The sequence below is a fragment of the Manduca sexta genome, chromosome 26 (genome assembly GCF_014839805.1).
Source record: "Manduca sexta isolate Smith_Timp_Sample1 chromosome 26, JHU_Msex_v1.0, whole genome shotgun sequence".
NCBI classification, from domain to species: domain Eukaryota; kingdom Metazoa; phylum Arthropoda; class Insecta; order Lepidoptera; family Sphingidae; genus Manduca; species Manduca sexta.
Genome location: NC_051140.1, coordinates 5,560,949 through 5,585,492, shown reverse-complemented (window position 1 = coordinate 5,585,492; position 24,544 = coordinate 5,560,949). Strand labels below are relative to the sequence as shown.

General features: G+C 34.7%; 1 protein-coding gene and 1 long non-coding RNA gene across 2 annotated transcripts in view; both read right to left on the bottom strand.

Annotated features, from left to right (window-relative positions):
• The window catches only part of LOC115449611, a 135,540-nt gene that overhangs the window by 69,861 nt on the left and 41,135 nt on the right, over positions 1-24,544 (bottom strand). The window lies entirely within an intron of this gene.
• On the bottom strand, positions 14,186-19,423 carry LOC119190727. Its single transcript, XR_005113067.1, has 2 exons — positions 19,161-19,423; positions 14,186-14,578 (listed from the first exon to the last, which is right to left on the bottom strand). It is a non-coding gene; the product is annotated as an uncharacterized LOC119190727 (long non-coding RNA).

Below are 24,544 nucleotides of genomic sequence, written 5' to 3'. Positions count from 1 at the left end.
ATTGTAGCCAGTGTAACTAGTGGACATAATGAGATTTAACTTCTCACGTATCAGGATGGGGGGCGCAGTGGAAAACTCAACAATATTTTGTATTTCAAGGTGTTAGACGGTATTTCTACTGTTTATAGGCGGTCGTATCGATTACCATCAGGCGAATGGCAAGCTCGTCTCGTCATTGACATCAATAAAAAAAATATATAGCATACTTTCAGAAATTAATCTCTATGACGTATTTCTCTCAACATAACGATCACTATTCATCAGTGGCGAAAGGTGAAATTTTTCGAAAGGGAACTACATATAGGTACTAATATGCATAAATGCAGTCTTCATATCATTCTATAGATAATAAGGTTTTACATAAGAAAATGAAGCCGGCAGAACTTGGATTGTATGAACCCTGTGTAACTGTTATCCATGCAGTAACTTAAACGAATTAAATGCTAAAACTCCAATCACTTTCTGACTTCGCTCTAAATATGCACATGATTGGTGTTTTTAGTTTGCCAGCTTATATTGATAGCAAGGCATGCTTATAGTCAGCTAAATGTCAACAGCTTTCTCTACGGACCTTAATGCACTTGGAATGCGGTCATTCGGCCATCTAAGCTTTGGCATGATGCTGAGACACGCGAGAGGACCATTTGGCAGGCGCCATTCAGAAATAAACTGGCTTGAATATACAAACAGGAACATTAAGCTACATAATAGTGCCAGAATGAATCGTCAAAGGTTGCGAGCGCCTAAAGTCCTTACCAAAAGTCCGGTGTGTTTTTATAAGCCCCTCTTATCAGGCTAACAATGTATGTCATAAAAAAATTGAATGAATCAATAAATATCCTGCCTCTATCTCACTCCAAAGTAGGGTCGTTGCTACTTTTAACACATTTTGCTACAGACGTACGTCATATAAAAAAATAAATTAATAAATCAATAAATGTCTTGCGACTATCTCAGTCCAAAGTAGGGTTGGTGCTCCGTGTTTTTAGACACATTTTCCAATAGACGTACGTCATATAAAAAAAATGAATGAATCTAAACATCCTACCTCTAGCAGTCCAAAGTAGCGTAGCTCCCGTACTTATGACGGATTTTGTAAAAACTGAAATCACAACCCCAATTTCAAACAAGGTTCTTAATAAATACAGTTTACGAAAACCGCTTTGGCATACTAACTAAATTATCGACAGGGCGTTAAAAACTAACCGCGTTACTCATTAAATAGTACGGTACATGCAGTGTGAAATATATTTTAAACTTTAGCTAACCTTATTTAAATATTTCGTAAATTGCTGTATAATATTGTTGTTCTATAACATTTTTTTTTGTACTACATATATTGGTCATGAGAATCCCAGTCACGAATGCCTTGCGGTAGGCACAAGACCGGATGGAATGGAAGCAGCTAGCCACCACCAAGGTTCATCAAATTGGGCACGATCCTCAGTCATGAAGAAAATGGTATAAAAGAAGATTGTTTTACTTTTTTATTTTAATGCAAACATCTAACAGAGAGACCTTTCTTTATAATTCCATCTCTCCAAAGTAAATTGCCTCGAAAGACTAAATTACACGTCATGCTTGAACAATATAATAATCACCTTTATGTAGTCGGAATCACCAACCAGTTTCAGCTAAGTAGTTCATCCTCAGAGGCGAAGACTAAAGATGACCTACTTAATAGGTCGAAACTAGTCGGCGATTCCGACTACATAGTACCCGAGTAAAACCATGTTGCTTTCGACTATTGACGTATATTCTATAGACACGATCATCCATATAAACTATTTGTTCAAAATCTGAACTAAAATGGCAGAAAAAACGTCACTGTTATAACCTATTTATTCACTTGAACAACAAATAATTTAATTGACACCATACTAAAATCAGTTTAAATGGATGACAGTTCAATTCAGTTGAACACAGTGAATGTTCGGAACGCCAAATCTAGTACGTAGTACATATATATCGATGCTTTCGACTAATTTGTCTCGCGTAAGCTTTAATAATAGTATATCACCTGTTACTAAACTATATAATTCTGAATAAATTAATTAAAAATACAACGATTAGCTTGAACATATATTGAAAAACGTGCCTTGAAGTTGGATTATAATATAACATTAAAAACAAGTATCATATACAGAGCAAAAACAGCATATCGCACAATTTACAAAACCAGTCACAAGCGACCTATTTACGATGACGCGAGTTATCCAATACTATGCATATTCATTTCCACGCTCTCACAAACACGCATTAATTACCTAAAATCAAGCCGAAATTTCTTAATTTATGTACAAAGTTTTCTACAAAATTATTATGAAAGAACAATCCTTATTCATGTCACACATATGTCACATTCCGTAAACAACATAATATATTTATATAATCAATGGACCATATTATATTTATGTAAACAATTTTAAAATATTAAAAAATTATTTATCATTTAGTGTATTAGACAAATAATGTTGTTTAAAATATTATAGATGTAAAACTTCGATTTCACCAGAGCCAATTCCGCACTTGAAAATAAAGTCTTGTAATGACTAATAGAAGCTCTATACATGGTATTATTGCCGCAACGATTAAAATCAAGAATGTTGAAGCACAAACTTAGATAAACAAGCTTTATGTTTACACATTCAAATACAAAAAACAAAACAAAATAAAAGAACAGAGGAATTTATTTTATGCGATTTTAACAAAAATTTTAAATGTGATCTCTATCAAATAATATTATGCATAATTATGCTCGAATCATAATCTGAATATAGCGTAAAATAAAAAAGGTCGTAGATTACCTATAAAAAAAAAACGAAAACAAACTTATTACTGACTTTATGGCCAGGTGTGTTATTTAGTCGCATAAAAATAAGTTTACTCCGAAAAATAATATGTCAATAATGATTTCAATATTTAAATCCATTTATATTCAAATAATTCAAAGCATATGTCCAAACTTCATTGAAAAAAACTTGCACGGGTTGCTTTAGTTGACATGCCAGTATAACCGAAACTTAGCAGCCAGAGTTCGCGATCGGCACGAGATAGGTCGCAAAGGTCGACATCCAACTGGAAATGAGCATCATTACGTGGATGCTTCGAGTTTTTGTACCATTTTCATTAGTCTAAAGTTTGCAAATTGCGAGATGCCACCTCTCGAGGACTCCATCAAGTCGGAGAAATAAACATAATACATAAGATATTATGTTTTTTCATCCTCATGAAGATTGCCAATCAACGAACAAACATTTCAACAAAACTATTTAGGCTGATAATGACAGTAGACAAGCAAATTGGATTCAATCCTGCTACATTGTTTATTGTAATTGCAATAACACCAATTTACGGCAATATTCTTTTAAGGTATCTCGAAATTGTTTTGCATTTTTATCACGGACGTGACTCTTCAGTATCTAATCATTTTAGTTTAGTACCTGTACTTCAATTAGGATCGATATTTCAACATTATAAGTGTACAAAATTTATGATTTAAACCTTTGTTGTTACATTTATATAAAAAAATTTACTACTTTATACCTTCTGTCATCTGATGTCTTTGTTTACGTCTCGTATTTTACCTCCACAGCGCCTCTACAACAACATTACAAATTGATCAAATGATTGTTTAGAAATCTATGTTAAATACACTATTCGTGTATTTAACATAGATTTCTTAACAGCATAGATTACGACTTCTTTATTACCCAATACAATATCATTTATCGAACAATCTATCTAAACCAATACTTCAGCCTTCTACTCTAGTTAATATGTATCTCACATACTATCATCAAATCGAGAACACGACTCGTACATCCTTCGATCACAATCATTGTCTAAAATCAATTGCAAATGTTATGAAATCGATTCCGATAGATCGATAGACAATAGATTGAAAAAGGTTATGTCACGGCTGAGATGAGCTGGAGGCATCGACAAATTGGCCGTCAAAATACAGGCCGGTTACGTAAAAACCAATTAGAAACGTGTACAAATCGAACTGTCAGTGTTGAAAGAGGTTCGATTGGTTTATCGATGGTTTAAATATTTGAAATTTAAACACTCTTATTTGGTATAATTTAAACTATTGCATAGATGATCCCGCAAGGTGAACATTATAAAAATACTAAATACTTTTGATGAGTCACTTAGTTTATACGTAAAATTTACATATGCTGTAGATAAAATCTTTACCAAGAATAGACAGGACAGGCTAGATTGGTATCATTGTCATAGAAAACAAATATACGGCTTTGCTTTAAACCGACATCGCCGGAATATAAGCAATGCCACTTCCTCCACCCTTTTCGTTTGGAGATCTGGGATGGGGGTATACCCCCATGCTCCTTAAACGGCACAATTCACAATTCCTGTAGCAGTATGACTGGACAGGAATAATCACCCGCCATTAAGGAAACAGTTCGTTTTTTGTAACTGCAAGTATCTGAGTTTAAAATATTGCATAGTTTACACTTAAATATTTCGTTACACACAAAAACTGTTATAATTGTTCAAAATAAACATTGCTAGTTTTATTGCGAAAATTGTGAGAAACAGCGGCCATCTTGTGAAAGGTCTTTATCAGGTGCGTATCAAGTTCAATAATCTTGCAAATGTCCTGGATTGCGATTTACGACACCGACTGCATTTTTTTAATTTTGTAATTAAAGTTTTTAGGTCGGTCCGTTATTTTATTGGCAATTCGTTTACATAATTGTTAGTAACTTGTAACTTACGGTTGTTTGTTTAATGCCATCGCTTACCTGAAACCAAAGACAAAATTAGTGTTTTAATTATTAGAAACAAAATCAAATTAATATAACCGTAAAATTCCGTAGCATACCGAAGGTGATTATCAAAAAATGGTGAGAGGTTTCGTTTTGAAAACACACCTAATCAATTTATCAAGATTGGAATTGGTACCCAATGTGACGAATGTAAATAACATTATAGATATAAATTTAAATTGTGTATACCTATACTGCTTTAGAGGTAAAAGCGTATACTGTACAGATTAATATTAACATTCAAATTGATTTCTCGATGGTGTTAACAAAATCCCACCTTTTGATTCTTAAAGTAACCCCCGCTGCGTCAAAACGGGCATGTTGTTCATTCAAATTATTTCATTTATAAGAACAGAATTAATATTTTCATTCGGCGAAGTATTATCTAGACAATGATCGTCTTAATAAAATTCGCAATTTAAATGTCACTGTCAAGGTTTACCTCGTTTAAAATGGTGTTTAGCTAAAAAATACTAAAAAGGAAGTATTTAAAGACTAAAAACACAAACTGGCTTGGGATTTTTATCTAAAGTAGCTGTCATTAAAGAAAATCAAGGTATTACGTCTATATCTACCTAATTTTAGAGTCCAACGTTCTTATCAACAAATACTCTCTACAAATACTCACTCTGTATCTAATACATAAGGTTCCAGATAGGTCCCAACCCCGCATCAGAATAACCACTTGAACAGTTAGGCATGAGAAATTAATTTCAGCATAATCCATTTGACAATAAAGGCTAATTTAGGTAGGACTTTCGAAGAACTGGAAACAAGTTATCATGAGAAACTAAATCAAACTGTGCCAATAATAAACTAGTTTACAAACCGAAATACAGTAATGATTAGAAAACGCGCGATTACATCCAATTATGTAATTCCCACGTTTAATTAATAAAAGGCTTATTGATTAAAACCAATGAAATCTAAAACCAGTACCAATTTAATGCGAGTTAATTGAAAATCAACTGACGTTACATGATTACATAAAAGCATATTTAATTGAAAATTATATGCTGGTTGACGGCTTTCACTTTTAATAAGTAGCGACATCTTTTAGTGACTGACAAAATATGGCCTGACATTCAAGTTAGGGCCTGGTCATAGACAATCAGGAACAAGGCAGCGACCAAATATTTCTATTCACTAATCAACATTTTAAAAAAGCGGCGATAGCCTAGTTAGGCGTGAAATGGACTGCCGAGGCTAATTTCCGCAGGTTCAAAACCCAAGGGCACACACTTTTGACTTTCCTAGAATTATATATGTATTCGGTGTAATGGTGAAGGAAAACGTCATAAGGAAGCCTGAGAGGTTCGCTATAGGAATTCTGAAGGTGTGTGAAGTCTACCAATCCGCACTAGGCCAGTGTGGTGGACTAAGGCTTGATCCCTCTCAGTAGTGGAGGAGTCCTGTGCCTAGCAATGGGACAGTATATAATACAGGGCTGATATTAATCAACATTTAAAGAGTTTGTAATCATATTTCATCTACATACCCTTAGAAATCCATTCCGATTTGACTGAAGATATTACGATTATTTAGTATTTTCTCTAACATTAAAAACATTTCAATCAATTAGACACAAACAAACTGTGGCCAATCGTGCAACGGGTCAAACTCTGCGTCTTATTACAAGATAAACAATAATAATTACGGAACTAATTGATTCAATCATTATATACTTTTGTAGAAAATTAAATTGCGTACATCTGATGGCATAATCTTGACTTTGTCACTTACAGACATTACATGTTGCGCAAGAGCGTCGGCAGCCGATGGCCCAGGGAGGAGGGCAAATTGATATTGGAATGAGAAAAGTATGCATTGTAGGTAAGTAAGGAGCACATGTGCCTCCCCCCTTTTCCGCTTCAACAATAACATAGAGTAGAGCGTAATCAAGCATTCGGAATATTAGGAATGGAATTGGTGAATTCATTCGAGTTTAAGAACCTCTAAGGTGGGGGGAAGGTAGCTGCCCCTCTTCGCCCCCTCTTGACGACGATCTTGATGTTGTGGCTGTGGTATTCCTGTTTTCTTAAACCGTTTTTGCCATAGAAGATTGATCCTTATTAAACCATAACAATAACTAGATCCATGTGGCAACAACGTTGAAAGGGATCGTTAGTTTTTAAATCGAGCTGAACTAGCAGGATTGGTAAAGAACCAAAAAAAATGTTAATAAAATATTGATTAACAAAGCAAAAAATTTCCAATAAAAAATATTGAAACTGCTGTCGTGTTCAAACGGGACATTTGCAACCTTACAGACGATGGCAACGAACGATAGAACAGTTTAATCTACCATGAACAAGAACGGTTGCCAAAACACCGCTTCACGCAGTAATGGATCACGAATCTGTTTCGTCTCGGAATTGTTGAAATAGAAATGTTTCCGTGTGGTACTACGTGAAATGTTTTAAAAATCTTCAATTGTATTCAAATGTTTTGAAACGTCTTCGTTCTGCCGCGTTGTGACTTATACATATATGTTATTATATGACAAGTCTAAATTCGAAAAAATCTACCCCCCTTATTCATACACATTTTTTATTTAAGGACGAAGTAAAGCTGTGATAACAAGTCTGTTTCTCAGTGCTATGTCTACGCACTTCGAAGGCTGCCATGCCGTCAGCACTGAGAAACAGACTTGTTATCACAGCTTTACTCCGTCCTTAGATAAAAAAAGTCTATGAATAAGGGGGTAAGTCTTAATTTATTACATCTTCATTAGGTACTACTAAAATTTGTTTTATTCGTGGATCAATCTACCTACAAATTTAATATTACATAATAATAAAAAAAACGTACAGGTACAAGGTAAAATATATTTATCGTCAATTTCTATTCATGATTATTTATTTACCAACATTACATTTAACTTTACCTTTGTCATCGAATTATGATTCTCTAAATTCACAAGACTATAGAAATCAATTGGCCGGCTGAACAAAGTCCAGTCAATAAATTAAACAATCAATTGTTTTAAACTATAGAGAAAGCAGAGTTCACGACGACAAAAAAAACTTAAAACTGTTCAGTTTAACCTTTTCTAACCAAAAATTCCACGAACTATTTCGATTTCAACCAACAATGTATGTACTCACAAATATACATAATAGAATCTATTTTAATACGAGCAATACTCTAACAAGGAAGCTAAGTATTACAATCAACGATAACTCTAATCACTATGATTAGCAACTCTTATGAATTGTACAATGAAAACGACCAGCACATCAATCAGACAAACGAGCAATCTCAATTAATTAGACATTAAGGTTATAGCTTAAGGTCCATTCTCATACATTTTGTTTCACCTTTAATCTGGGTAACTAAACAAGTATTGACAAGTAAAGAATTTAAATTCACGTCTAGTTAGTGATTAGTTCTCGCAGTTGAAAGAAAAACGTAAAAATAATTAATATGCATGGATATTTCGGCCTTTAAAATTTAATACGACGAAATTTCGTCGTATTTAATTCTTTCAACTGCGAGAACTAATCACTAACTAGACGTGAATTTAAATTCTTTACTTGTCAATACTTGTTTAGTTACCCAGATTAAAGGTGAAACAAAATGTATGAAAAGGGACCTTAAGCTATAACCTTAAGTGAAAGCTTCTCATTCGATGAATTGCGTGATTACTATTACATCACTAGCATAATCTATGGGCTTTTAAATGGTAGTGTATGGAAGATTTGATGATGAGATAATAGGTAGACTAATTTGTAAATTAACAACCATTATCATACATTAATATGAATAATTTTGAGAGATTTCCACCATTACACTAGCTTTTGCTTGCGGCTTCAACTGCGTTAAATAAAAATTTACGGCATAAATGTTTTTCTGGGGTAAACAGCCAATAGCCCTCAGGAGTCAGTAGTAATGCAGCTTCATATTAGTGACAAATTTTTAAATCTATTTAGTAGTTCTTGAGATTTGCAAGTTCAAACAAACAAATTCTTCAGCTTTATAATATTAATAAATAGAATCTATACTTCTATACTATTATATAAAGCTGAAGAGTTTGTTTGTTTGTTTGTTTGTTTAAACGCGCTAATCTCAGGAACTACCGGTCCAAACTGAAAAATTCTTTTTGCGTTGGTTAGCCCTTTGTTCGTGGAGTGCTATAGGCTATATATCATCACGCTATACCTAATAGGAGCGGAGCAGTAATAGCTAATCTCAGGAACTACCGGTCCAAACTGAAAAATTCTTTTTGCGTTGGATAGCCCTTTGTTCATGGAGTGCTATAGGCTATATATCATCACGCTATACCCAATAGGAGCGGGGCAGTAATGGCTAATCTCAGGAACTACCGGTCCAAACTGAAAAAATATTTTTGCGTTGGATAGCCCTTTGTTTGTAGAGTGCTCTAAGTTATATATCATCACGCTATAACTAATAGGAGCGGAGCAGTAATGGCTAATCTCTGGAACTACCGGTCCAAACTGAAAAAATCATTTTGTGTTGGATAGCCCTTTATTTGTGGAGTGCTATAGGCTATATATCATCACGCTATGACCAATAGGAGCGGAGCAGTAATAGCTAATCTCAGGAACTACCGGTCCAAACTGAAAAAATATTTCTACGTTGGATAGCCCTTTGTTTGTAGAGTGCTCTAAGTTATATATCATCACGCTATAACCAATAGGAGCGGAGCAGTAATGGCTAATCTCAGGAACTACCAGTATGAACTGAAAAATTCGTTTTGTTTTGGATAGCCCTTTATTTGTGGAGTGCTATGGGCTACATATCATCACGCTATGACCAATAGGAGCGGAGCAGTAATGAAACATATTGCAAAAACGGGGACAATTTATTAGTTTTGAGAGCTTCCGTTGCGTGCGCTGCGTAAACGGTTAAAGTTATGCAACAATGATGTATGACGGGATTGTTCCTCTTAAAAAGTTCTAAAAAATATTATTATAAAACAAAGTCCCCCACTGCATCTGTCTGATTGAACGTGTTAAACACAAAAACTACCCAACGCATTAAGATGAAATATGGTATGAAGACAGTTTGAGACCCTGGGAAGAACATAGGCTCCCGGGAAACTACTACTTTTATAACGGAAAACTTTAGCCTGAAAAACTTTGTAACGCGGGCGGAGCCGCGGGCAAAAGCTAGTATTTTATAAAATTTAAATGAAGTAATAAGAATAACAATAATTAAAAACCCTAATAGAATTATGCTAGGAGATAATTTGAAGTATATTTTCCAAAAAAATTAAATACCCCTGCAAACCACAAAATATTGCATTTTCTGGTAACTCATGCAGAGAGACACTGACCTACCCGCAGTTGCAATTTCTGTAGTTCAGAACCGACACTTGCAAGCAATTTTAGACACTAATGATAAAGCTTAGTAAGTCTGGAAGTACTAAACATTCTTAACACAAGGCCCGATAAATATCATCAAAACATGCGAACACACGTCGTAACATTCATCGAACGCGTTACGTCACCGCCTTCCGAAATGTAACAATTGATGGTAAGTGGGTCTCCACACACGAGTGGCGGTGAACAAACCGTAAACGATCGTTGTAAGGCGCGACCCCCGCGGCCACTACAGCTGTGGAGACGGCAAAGGCAGGAATTGTTTAGATAGTTCAAGTTTATTACAAATCAGACTTACATAAAAGCTTAAAATATACAAAAATAAATAAAATTACATTAAATTATAAACAACAACGCAAATTACCAGGGGTACCCAAAATAGGAAAGGCTTGTATCTTAGGAAACCAATTAAGAGTTATAATAATATTATAATGGCCTTAACAAATCGTTAGTACTCATTAGAAAAAATATTCAGTAGTTTAAAGACATTTGATCGTCATGCAAATGAAAGTTAGGTTATTTGAAGTGTGTCGTATGTGGAATCAACCTCTGTATATTAAATTCCAAAAAGCCGTTACATTATGTCGCCTGTCGGGGGTAATCGTCTCTCGTCAGACATTCTATGGACCTCCACTTCACTTACCATTAGATGCAGTGGGTCACTTTGTCGTGCTGGTACAGAAAAAACAGTTATCAAAAGCCATTGCATCTATTGATTCAATCAAAATGTACCATATCAACTGTTTTAACAAATAAAACGTCGGAGGATTACATAAAAATTTTCGCGAATTTTGGCTACACCTCTGTCAACCCTTTCGAACACACAAGTACGAGTTTATAAGATGTATTAATCATTGCAACACAAACGCAAGCTCACCAGTCAAAATAGAATGCAAATGTCTGCAGTATATCTTCGAACACTTGTTTAATTGACATTTCAATGAATTACAAAATCAACGCCAGTGAATCAAATTCAATCATAATCGCTCTATCGATTCGCCAGAAAGATCAACCTGTACAAACTCATGCTGTGATCTATAAAGCGTATAGATTGTGCACAAACTTGATTGAACTAGATAAATCTACTATTTGTTAGAATTAATGACTAAGCATAATCTTTGGTTTAGTAACTTTATGATTTTTTAGAATAGGCCGACTACAAGTAAAAACAATAATAATTTACTAAAAACAGTAAATATTCTTGCCGACTTCCCTTTAACATGTAAAATCTAATTTTCTTTAAAACGATTTGCAGACTACATTATTCATATAAGTAGTACCTACATATTGTATCGGGTACCCTTTAGAAAAATGTCACCCTTCGCCACTACTGACTAATGAGTACAAACATTTCGGGAAAACAGCGAATTAAATTCCACCCTACATAGTAGTAGTCCTATACACTGCCTATCATTAAAGTAAACCCCTCCTCCCGCTATATATCACCTAGAATCGGCGTACAATTGTCGATCACCAGTCACGACGCGACGTACCGCTCACGACACTTCCGCGTTGTATAACGCTTACACACTGTCGCTTGTGGGCGATATATTAATCACTATCCTAATGGAATTTATATTTGGTATACATGTACCTATAATTGTAAATTGTAATATAACCCCCTTGTTCGTAGACGTTATTTATCTAAGGACGGACCATTGCTGTGATAACAAGTCTGTTTCTCAGCTTTGTTTATCCGACAGCCAACTAGATTTAAGTTGTATCTCAATATTAGCCAATCACAACGGCCCTATGCCTACGCACTGCGAAGGCTGCCATGCCGTCAGCATTAAGAAACAGACTTGTTATCACAGCAATGCACCGTCCTTAGATAAATAACTATGAATAAGATGGTAAGTGATATGTATTTATAAAGGAGTCGAGGGTAGTCCGGACATACCTGTTCATTCGTATCTTTTTTTCGCGAGCAAAAATTGCGTGATCGCTCCTATCACTTAGGAGTTGTGGAACGGTTATGCTGGTTTCACCGGTGTTACAGCCCAAAGTCGACATCAGGAGTATAACATCATCCGAGCGAGTATTGGACCGAGTTCCTAATCCCTGTATACCCCACACCGGCATACAAACCAAAAAACCCGCGGTGGCCTTCTTCGGCGCATAAGAAACGGCCCCAGTGTATGTTGTTGCACTAAGATAGCACGTGAGTGTCATTGCACTTCGTCCTACATATCTTGTTAAGTTATTCATATTATATACATCTAATATCTACAATTTGTAAGAATCATGGTTTACCCACCAAAACCTAATATGTACTTATTATATTAAAATAGGGTTTTAAGGCCATGAAAAGAGATATAGATGATGGAAAATATCCTTGTGGAAGTATATACAAGTGTAGTTTGCTTGAACTATACCGACAATCGAGATACTACAAATAAAATAATTTATTTGTATGTACAAAAACGCTAATTTTGGTAAAGTAATATGCATTGTAATGTTTATTTTAAATAGCATATTTCCTTTCCTGCAGTAATCATAAATTGCTACGACTGAGTATTTAGTATTTTTAGAACTTCGCTTCCGTGATATGTTATGTTTTGAAGGCGGCTAACACTTAACCTAATTAATGTACATTCAGTGACATAATATGTAGCTGAACAAATTCAAAAATTCAAATCGCGTATACGTGCTACGTTTAACTAAAACATTTATCATTTACCTTTGTGTGTAGTAAATCCCTTTTATTTGAGTAAAGTGATTATTTTTTTATTTTTTTCTGCTATTCATGTGGCAGACTTTAGTTTTAGTAAGCGTGAGCAGATAAGTAAAAAAAAGGTTCAAAAGTTTGATTCAAACCAAATTATTATATTTAAACATAATATTTATAGTATAAAAAATTAGAATGTAGTCTTTTAAATCGAAGCTGGTGGAGGTGTAACAGTAGAAAAAGTCTGTGTGGAATTCTTAATCCATATTTTAATAAAAGAATTCACAAAACAGTACAATGTGGATAAATCTAATATATTTTATCTAATAAAGCAGGCCGAATAATACAGCAGTGGCGAAGGGTGACATTTTCCAAAAGAGAACCCGCCCGGTTTTTTTATTGCTTTGATTGACGAGACGAGCTTGCCGTTCGCCTGATGGTAAGCGATACACCCATAAACAGTAGAAACACCATCCAACACCTTGAATTACAAAGTATTATTTGGTATTTCACTGCGCTCGCCGTCCTGAGACATGAGATGTTAAGTCTTATTTTGTCCAGTAGTTACTACTACAGTAGAACTTTAAACTTACACTATAATATGTTAATCTAAGACTGTCTACATGACCAAATTTCATCAAAATCTGTTCAGTGATTTCTGCCTTTACTCTAACTTTCGCATTTATAGGTAGTACTGAATTTATGCCTGATATGGTGATAGGTTCGCCCCCTGTCACACCATGGGACGGAACACACTTGGCGAAAAGTAGGTGCCCTGGTTGCGACTCTGCATACCCCTTCGGGGATAAATGCTCGATGTTGTGTGTGTGCGTGTTTGTGTGTGTGTGTGTGCATTTATAGTAAGATAATCTTGTATCTCCACAGAACACGTTGGCAACAAATGAACATAAAAACAGATTGATATCACAAAAACCGTTTTTAATGGTCCCACTCATCATTACACGATCGCTCAACAAAAACTACACCGAGTATTTCTAAGAAGCTTCTTCTGTTATTTTTTACTTATCGCTAATGTACAAAATATTGATATTCATATTGGCATTGAAGCAAGTATTGCGATTACGCAATTGTGTTACTGTTTTTGTCGAACTATATTTAAAATCAATGGTAAATTTCAATGTATTTAAAGTTCGTTGACACGGAAATTATAATATAGGTATACCTAGCTGCGATCTTTTACTACTACAGTAGTAGAAAGAGCTGTCAACGATAAAATACCTGTTTAAGTTTTTTGTGATATTGAATTTTAGCTTTGCTCGTGGCCTGGCCCATGTGAAAGGTTTTCCGGGATAAAAGTATGACGAGCAGGATGCGAGGAATGGTCTGGTCCGGGTCTTCGAATGAATAACACGAAGTGCCAAGAGGTGTTGTTTATTAGGCGATCCACAATACAAGAGGGCTCAAATGACTGTTGCACCCTATTTTATAAACAATTTCAATGCAGTGTTGCCAACAAGAAAATATTAAATAAACAATTGCAATTGAGAGTTACCAACATAATAATTCTTAATATAATTAATTCACTACATTGTTAGATATATTTATAATTAGACATAAACCTCATTGGTGTCATACTTATGCTAAATTAATAATAATAATATTTTATATAATAATAGGGGAAATTACAAGATATATATTTACACCTCATCCGAAACATACGGGTTATTGAGTAAAACTTATTACATTCGGCCATCCTGCAGCTGCCGTGGCCCACGGCGATCAATCGGATTGTCTCCCATTTTTGGGAGCTGAAACAAAAAATATTTTACGCGGTTTTGTGTTAAAAAAAAAAAAAATAATATATTCTTTTCTTATAGTGTTGTGTTTTACATATTTTAATTAATTGATTGATTATATTTGTACGTAATGTAATAATGCGACATAATGTTATAAGATGCATTAGTTTAATTTTGGTAATTAAGATAACAATTATAATTCACAGTTAGAAATTAACAGACGTAGGCTCACATAGTTAAGTAGATTAGATATTCACATAGATCCAGACTACAGTATCACATAGCTTTGTAGACTGGATATTCACATAGATCTAGATTACAGTATTACAAAGCTTTATAGACTCGATATTCACATAGATCTAGATTACAGTATCACATAGCTTTGTAGCCTAGATATCCACATAGATCTAGATTACAGTATTACAAAGCTTTATAGACTCGATATTCACATAGATCTAGACTACAGTATCACATAGCTTTGTAGCCTAGATATTCACATAGATCTAGATTACAGTATTACAAAGCTTTATAGACTCGATATTCACATAGATCTAGATTACAGTATTACAAAGCTTTATAGACTCGATATTCACATAGATCTAGACTACAGTATCACATAGCTTTGTAGCCTAGATATTCACATAGATCTAGACTACAGTATCACATAGCTTTATAGCCTAGATATTCACATAGATCTAGACTACAGTACCACATAGCTTTGTAGCCTAGATATTCACATAGATCTAGACTACAGTATCACATAGCTTAGTGGCTAGATATTGTATAATAATAATAATATCTTTATTTTTTATAGTATAGATTGAATGTTAAATATTATTTCAGTTTACAACAATGTTTATATGGTAATATTATAATATATGTATGGATTAAGTCTTGTGACATACAGTAGAAGTTTAATAAAGACGTACACATTACTAGATTTATTTAAATTATTAGAAATTAGGGTGTATCATTATTCTTTTCATGACCACCTTAGAATAAGTGGATGGGTAACAACTAATTACATAAGAATATTTAATTATTTTCTATTTTGAGTTTCGTAGTGGAATACAATGTCATGTAGCCATCAAAACATTAACTTTCTAATAAATCGATAAGATCGTCTCTGTCTACCTCCCGATCGGATTCTGATGAACTATCCGAAACGGTAGGTTTGTAGGGCCGAAGGGAGTCACTAGGCACAAGAGCACTGAATTTTCTATATCCTTTCACTCCTTTTATACTATTTATTGTATATCGATCTATGCTACAGTCAGCATGAGTAATTTTATAGGGTCCTGTGAATAGACTTCCTAATTTTTTGGTTATTCCCGTGGTGGTCTTGTCCCTAGAAATGCCTCCTTTCCATAGAACTAATTCTCCTATTTGGTATTTCCTACAACTTTTATGGCGTCGGTCATATCGACTTTTCATGACCGTCATATTTTTATCTATATGTAACTTAGCAGCCTTTCTACGTTCTTCTAATTGTGCCCTTGAAGTCGAATCACTATTTAATGTGGTTGAATATGCAGGGAGAAGAGAATTTTTGTGAGAGAACATCAAATTGAATGGAGCTACACCTGTGACTGCATGTGTGGTATTGTTTATTCCCCAAATGACATCTACTAACTTATCATCCCAGGTACATTCGCTCTCCGCTGTGGTATTAAGGCCATTTATTATCGTACGGTTTACTCTTTCTACTTGGCCATTTGACCGCGGACATGCGATTGCATTCAAGACGTGCTTAAATTGTTTTTGTAAAGCAAATTCCTTAAAATATCTGCTAGTAAAAGCAACGCCACGGTCAGTAATTATTCGGTGTGGATTACCAAAAGTAGAAATGATTTCATGCAGATGTTTTATCGTTTCAACTGAACTTACCCCTCGAACCGCCCTTGCGAACACAAATTTGGTAAAGGAATCTATAACAACTAATATATAGCAATTCCCTTTCCTTGTTTTTAAAAAAAAAGGACCTAAATGATCAACATGTATTGTGTGCATAGGAATATCTACTTTAGGGATCGGATGTAGTTCTCCTCAGTTTTGCCGTAGTTACCCTTGGCATATGCGCAGGTTAAACAAGCTTTTATATACTTTCGGATAAACCTGGTCATCCCAGCAAACCAAAATTGTGATTTTATAACCTTTTCACATTTATCAAAACCAATATGTCCTACTTGGTCATGATATTTCTGAAGCAAACCCCATTTCGATAGTTTTGGAATAACAAATCTACTACCATGTAAAGTTTTACGAAACAAGCAATCATCAATTAATTCATAATTATTGACAATATCTGGATTACTTGTTCCTTCTTTCAGTTGATTAATTATGGCCTGCACGTTTTTATCTTGTATTTGTAACGTTAGGCGCCAATCTACGTCATCAATTTGTAAAACTGGTATTGTATCTACTGGGTTACGGCTAAGAGCATCCACGTGTTGCATGCGGGCACTAGGACGATATTCTATTTCTATGTCAAAATCTTGGATAGTAAGCCACCATCGAGCGATACGCGGTATCAAATCTTTTACTCAAAGTTGTTCTTAACGCGGCACAATCTGTAACTACCTTAATTGGGATACCCATAATGTATATTCTAAATCGTTTCAAGGATTCAACTACTGCCAAAGTTTCCAGTTCAAAACTATGATAATGTTGTTCCTCTTGGCTTGTTACACGACTAAAGTAAGCAACGGGCCTTAAAAGGCCATCTGTCTGGTATTGCAATAGGATTCCGCCTAGGCCTAGCTTACTAGCGTCGGTGTGTACTTCTGTCGTAGCATGTGGGTCATAAATGGCCAACACGGGACGTGTTGTTAAGATAGCTTTGATGGTTGTGAATGCATGTTCCTGGTCGTGTCCCCAAACCCATTCTGTGTTATTTTTGGTAAGATATGTAAGGGGTCTAGCTATTTCAGCGAATCCCCTTACAAATTTACGAAAATATGAAGCTAAACCTATAAATTGTCGAATCTGGTGTACATTTTGTGGTCGCTTGAATTCCGAAACAGCATTTATTTTAGTCAGACCAGGCCTAATACTACCTGCAGTGACTTCATGGCCCAAATAACTCACGCTTGTCTTTAAAAATGAGCATTTCTTTAGATTCAGTTTTAGATTTGCTTTTGTCAAAAGATTTAAAACTTCTTCTAATAGATCTATTCCTTCCTCAATACTTGTAGATGGAATTGTCAAATCATCTAGATAAATAGCTATTTTACTTTCTAGTGAACCAAGAGCCCTACGAATCAAACGCGAGAATACAGCAGGAGCATTAGCTAAACCAAAAGGCATTTTCAGGAATTCATATTGGCCTCTCGGAGTAACAAAAGCAGTCTTTGAAATTGATTCGTCCGAAATTTTAACCTGATAATAACTCTGCGTTAAGTCTAGGGTTGTAAATATTGTTTTTCCTGAAAGCCGGTTTATTTGGTCATCGATGTGTGGAAGAGGATAGCGATCCTTTACTGTGCGAGCATTTAATGCTCGATAATCTACACAAAGTCTGTAGTCGCCCGCTTTTTTCCCTAACCAAGATGACTGGACTAGCATACTGTGATATTGACTCCTGGACTATACCCGCGGAAATAAGTTCGTCAACTTTATTTTGAACGATCTCATTTTCTTTATACGATAAACAATATGGCTTGCAATAAACTGGATTTGGGGTTGTGGTTTCAATATGCATCTCTATCAGATCACTAGTACCGAGATCACTACTACACTCGGCAAATGTTTTACTATATTTATTTAACAAGTCATGTAAACGTGACTTATTATACTTATCTATTTCACCAACATCGATATCATAAAGATTTAAATGCATTTTCGGGTTCTCTGTGGGTATATCGAAATATGGTTCGCCAGAAATTGTCAGTACGTCGTCGTAACAGTAAACATCGGCGCGAGTGACTAACTTATCAGATTGCCATTGTATAATTGTGTTACCAATATTTATAATACGTAACTGATATGGTTTTTGTGTTAAAATAGTTTGTGGTATATGGTATGATTTTTTTCCCAACATGAATAAAACTGGTCTAGTAACTAGGAGAATATTAGTATTCATATTGTGATTGGTGTAAACGTTTATATCACAGCTACAGCCTGGAAACAGCTCAACGTCATTGCACGTAAATAGCGAAACTTTTGAAATAAAATCACTACTATTTAGTGAGATCCCTGATAAGTGTTGTGTAGTGTCGGTTGTAAACAAAGTTACTGTTCGAGACGTCACCACAAGACTAATGTTTGGATGGCTAAGCACAGGTTGTCCAATAATGAGATCTATATTACTAAGATTAGCATCGGTAATTTCAGCACAAGTTGTAATGTACACGTCATCTATATGAAGGTTAAACTGTACTTTTCCTAATGACGGTATATGCAAACCACCGAAGCCTCGCATTACAATATTTGATGGTAAGTAATTTAATTTCAATTTCTGTTTAATATTTGAGGTTATTATATTTACTCTACTACCTGTATCAATATAAGCCAATGCTGTATGATTATTGATAGATATCGTTTTCGTATACAATTGAGATAAAGGTTTGTAAGAGGTAAAATATACATTACACACCTGCATTGGCCGCTGAGGTGCCTGTATTCCTTGCTGCTGAGTCGTGGTGTATTGTGCTGTCCTAGGGACGGTCTGAGATGTCCCGGCAGCATACCAGCAAGACGTGGCAGAGTGGCCCAGCCGTTGACAAATTTGGCAGCGCACGGATTTGCAGTCCCGAATTTCATGTCCAGTCTTACGGCAGTTGTAGCAAATCTTGGGGGCGATGTTGGTTGCCGTTCCTCGTTGCCAGGTCGATTTAGAATCGGATGATTTCGCTTCTAACTTTTATAATTTTCAAGAGATGATAAAAACCATAGTAAAGTTCTTCTGCTGTATCACAACTATATGCTTTTGCGTTTGCTTGTAACTCCACGGGCAATCCTCGGATTACGCAGGATATAGCTGCTGCTCCTTCCAAACTACATTTCTTAAGCAAAGAAATCTTATCATGGAAATATTTGGTCATAGTTTCGTCATTGCTTTTTTCGTGCCAACATCTCTTCGAGACGGTCAACAAAATCAGTGGAGCGGGGAAAAGCTTTTGTTAATCTGTCTTTCCAGATGGCCCAAGAAGCGCCGTAATCATCTAGATCGTCATACCATTCTCGGGCTGCTCCCCGAAGACGAATTTGCATGGCGAAGATTTTATCGCGCTCTTCCCACTCATATAAATCTCCTAATTGATCGATTTTGTGTAACCAACCTTGTACATTAGTTGTCTTCTGTCCCGGATCAAATTTTGGGATGATTTCAGCATCAAGATGGGTAACTCTCCTCTTTCTTGATGAACGTGGCAGCAGTCCTTCATTGGGTGGTATTGCAAAAGAAGAAAAAAAATTGCTATCGTTTTCTTCTTCACTAGTTGCTTCAGTAGAAGTGTTGCTGAGTTTCCTCTTACGCAGTCCTGTGTAATACGGCGGCATTTTCTGATCCCACTTCTGAAATATGACGAGCAGGATGCGAGGAATGGTCTGGTCCGGGTCTTCGAATGAATAACACGAAGTGCCAAGAGGTGTTGTTTATTAGGCGATCCACAATACAAGAGGGCTCAAATGACTGTTGCACCCTATTTTATAAACAATTTCAATGCAGTGTTGCCAACAAGAAAATATTAAATAAACAATTGCAATTGAGAGTTACCAACATAATAATTCTTAATATAATTAATTCACTACATTGTTAGATATATTTATAATTAGACATAAACCTCATTGGTGTCATACTTATGCTAAATTAATAATAATAATATTTTATATAATAATAGGGGAAATTACAAGATATATATTTACACCTCATCCGAAACATACGGGTTATTGAGTAAAACTTATTACAAAAGTGCTACTATATATTTTCCCGGAATAAAATGAGGCCTACATTTTAAAGTTATACCTCTACCAATACATCAGTGAAAACTGCATTCAATTCCATGAAGTAGATTTTATGTGATGCGTGTACAAACAATCAGATCATGTTCTTCAATTTTATTTTTGTTTCTGTAGCTCTAATAAAACACCCAAATATTAGTTTTACTTCAATATCTATAATGTGCAGACATGGGGTAGTTAAAATTTTATTATATTATTAATAGATTATTTCCATAATAAGAAAGATTTCAAAGTACCTACCAAATACCATCCATGTCATAAAAGTCTGTAATTTGTTAATACAAGTTTAAATACCTACAATTTACAATTTAATAAACACGTATTGGTCTTTTAAAATGTCTTTCTAAATAGCCTTCATTTTTGTTCTACCAACATCCAGCCAACAATAATTGCATAGTAACTGCGATGCGATGAAATTAAAACGTGAGACCACTGCACGTGTAACGACACGTGAATAGGAAAATTATGACTCATTTATCGCAGAAATTTCTGCTTATCTTCATTCCGCATAAATAATTATTAAAAATCCACAACAAACCTTACATTTCTATTTATATTGTTAGTATTTGTTTGTTTTTTACCTACTTACCTTCCCGAATTATAATTATGTTTATTTCGACATGATATAATACGAATCACAGCCGCATTCTCATTAGAATTGCCAAGAATTATTGCCGTCGAAGTTTGAAGCAAAATTACGATAAACTTTTAGACACAAACAACATACTGGAATTAATATAAAATGAATCATAACATGAACCTCCATCAAACCCACATCCAAATTCCACCTGCGTCATAAACTTATTATTCTGATACAATAATTATAAATAAATAATCGCTTGTAAATATTTATACGATTATACATATGAATCTAATACTGGAAATTATTAGAAAGTTTGTTTGTTTAGATGTCAGAAGTATACGCAAATTAAATGTAATTAATTGTCCCAATATCATAAGTCCAGGATGAACATAATATATATAATATCCTATTAATCTTACTAATATTATCAATGCGAAAGTTTGTGGGGATGGATGTATGTTTGTTCCTCTTTCACGAAAAAACTACTGAACGGATTCGGATGAAACTTTACAGTAATATTGATTATACATCAGAATAACACATAGGCCACAACTTATAATGATTTTGTGTAATTTGGTCATAATATAACGATACATATCAAATAAGTCGGAAAAAAATTTATCCCGAAAAATTCCTTCACGCGGGCCAAGCCGCGAGCAAAAGCTAGTAGTCTATATATTAGCCCAGAAAAGTACATAAATAAACAACCATGCGGAGAAGTCGCGAGCCAAAGACAGTCTTTTATAAAGTCATCATGATCGCATACAGGGGACGGGTAGAGCCTGTTCGGAACCAAAAAAAGAAGCAAAAATTTTAGGAGGAAAGCTCAAGGTTGTTTGTGGTTTCGGCCCAAATAAACTGTCAGTTATCTTATTCACGACAGAGTTTTTTAACTGTTGCTTCATATTAAGACTTCTTATGATCACGAACGTAGAAGATAATCTAGACATTACAAATTTACTTAAGTTTACTTACTTAAGTGATGAGGTCACTTACAAGGAGTATAAATTGTAGCTAGTGTGACTACTGGACATAATAATACTTGACATCTAATATCTTATGGCGAGCGCAGTGGAATACCAAACAATACTTTGTAATTCACGGTGTTGGGTGGTGCTTCTATTGGTTATGGGCTGTCATTTCGCTTACTATCAAGAGAACGGCAAGCTCGTCTCTAGTTATTCGGATATTAACATAACATAATGGTATTATTATATGTTAGCTAGGGAACAACTTTTACTCAAACATTATGCAACAGGCCCTTAGATAAATAAATAAAATACTACTGATGCTCTTTAACACACATGATACCTATGAGGCCCTGATACGCAAATATATTATGGATTTCCTTTATGACAAACACGTACTTACCTCTAAACAAACGACCTACGAACAGAGGTCGATTTTCATTGACGCTTTTATTTCATTTAAGAAAAAACCGTGGGAATATTCCGCTAATACAATACAAGCACCATTAGTTTTTGGAAGGTTATTTGCCGTAATAGGTAAATATTTTAAACCTTTTGTAGTTTTACAAGACGATGTTGTTTTTTTCACATGTTAATAATTATTAAAACGTCTTGAATCTTTTACTATATAATACCAATAAATCATATATAAATAAATCAGGAGATTATGGAACACAGAAACTTACGAAGAAACCGCCTTTTCTATAAAGGTTTCAGAGCGGGTAGTCGCTAAATCCAAGCAAAATCTCGAATCACAGAAAACTCAAAAGCAATACTATATAATAATTGTATAATTTTAATTATCAAAGTAAGGTACTACAACCTGTTTTTTATTTTACAATAATTACTACACGGATAAACAGATCGAAAACAAAAGAGCAAACAATGCAATCTGGTGCCGCGATTGCCAAGTCGTGCATTGTTGTTCAATATAAATAACTCGGCCATTTCACAAATAGTTCTGTTAGCATACTAATACATGACCTAAGGCTCGTACAATACCATGTCACAATCACTTTAGTGTCTTAAATTAAATGATCTATTAACACTTAGGGCCGTTTTACACTTACAATCCAATATATTGTAAAAAAAAAGCAGAATATAAAAAATTACGGATTAGTATCACATATTTAATTATTTAAAATACTTTATACCTTATTGGCATTAGCTAAGAGCATTAATTCCAGTCAAAATCGTGGTGGTGTAGAGATAGACGGAGGCAGGTATAAATATATACCATATTCATAAATAAATACATATTTTGAATATTACATAATTAATTTACATTTATTGTGGGTAGTCAAAACTCATATCTCATTAACAGAATTAAGGCGATGTTAATGTTGGATTTTGGATGTAAAATGTTTCGCGGCTTAATCCATAGAAACAACATACTTACTACTTTAATATACTTATGATTTTAATCGATCTAAAAATGACTATAGTACTTAAACCAAAGCCATTAACAGTCGCTACATCGATTGTTGCCACATAGTCCATGCTGGCCGCTCCTTTCAACAGTTCAAATAACTCAAACGATTGATTGGCAGTGCTCCTCTCCTCTGGCACGCGAAGGTCATGAGACAAATCTCGTGTGCTAACCAAGTTAACAAAGCAGGGCACGTTTCAGTAAACATACAAACAAGAGAATTTATCGATGCACGTCGGAACTTCAACATCTAGCTTTCAAAACCTTGACTTGTGTATAATGTTACTAGCTACTGATCTTTTCTTAGCATAAAACCTCAGCATTGAACATAATAACATATTTATTTATTATGCGTACTAGAATCGTATACATAGCGATGATTTTACATACATGTTTTAAATCTCCTTATTTTCAAAACCGTAATTCTGACCTGAATACCTAATAGTAATTGTAAAGCAGTCAAACTATAACTAAGGCAATTAACGTCTTTCTTTTGTGGTACTACTTATACATGAAGTCTATTTTACGATACACGACGTCAAAATAGATCAATTTAAAGACATATATCACAAATTAAATACCATTATCAAGATCTACAGTCTCCGTAACCTGTATATGTCAAATAAAATACAAAAATTTACCAAGTTTCACAATCTTCGTTTCAAAATAATTGCAATACATCGTAATTAATATGAAATCAGCAAAAAGCGACGTTCAAGCCCAAGGTCGGATACGTTTTATTTGAGTATTTGAATACGACGTCGGAATGCTAATGAGGTTTGCTCAGAAAAATGTGGTTTATGCGAGCGATATCAAATGCGCCGGTAAGGGATTCGGCAAGAGCTACTGACCTGTTTATTTTATTGTAACGTGCAATGTCTGAGTGCATCTTAATAGCAATGACGCCAAGTTTTTTTATAGAATAGAGGAAAAAGAGCATGTAAGTGATGCGACTCACCTAAAGGTTGGAGTAACATTGCCTAAAATGCGCCATTTTATTTGTGTTGTTATGCAAGTAGAAAACAATCTGTTACAAA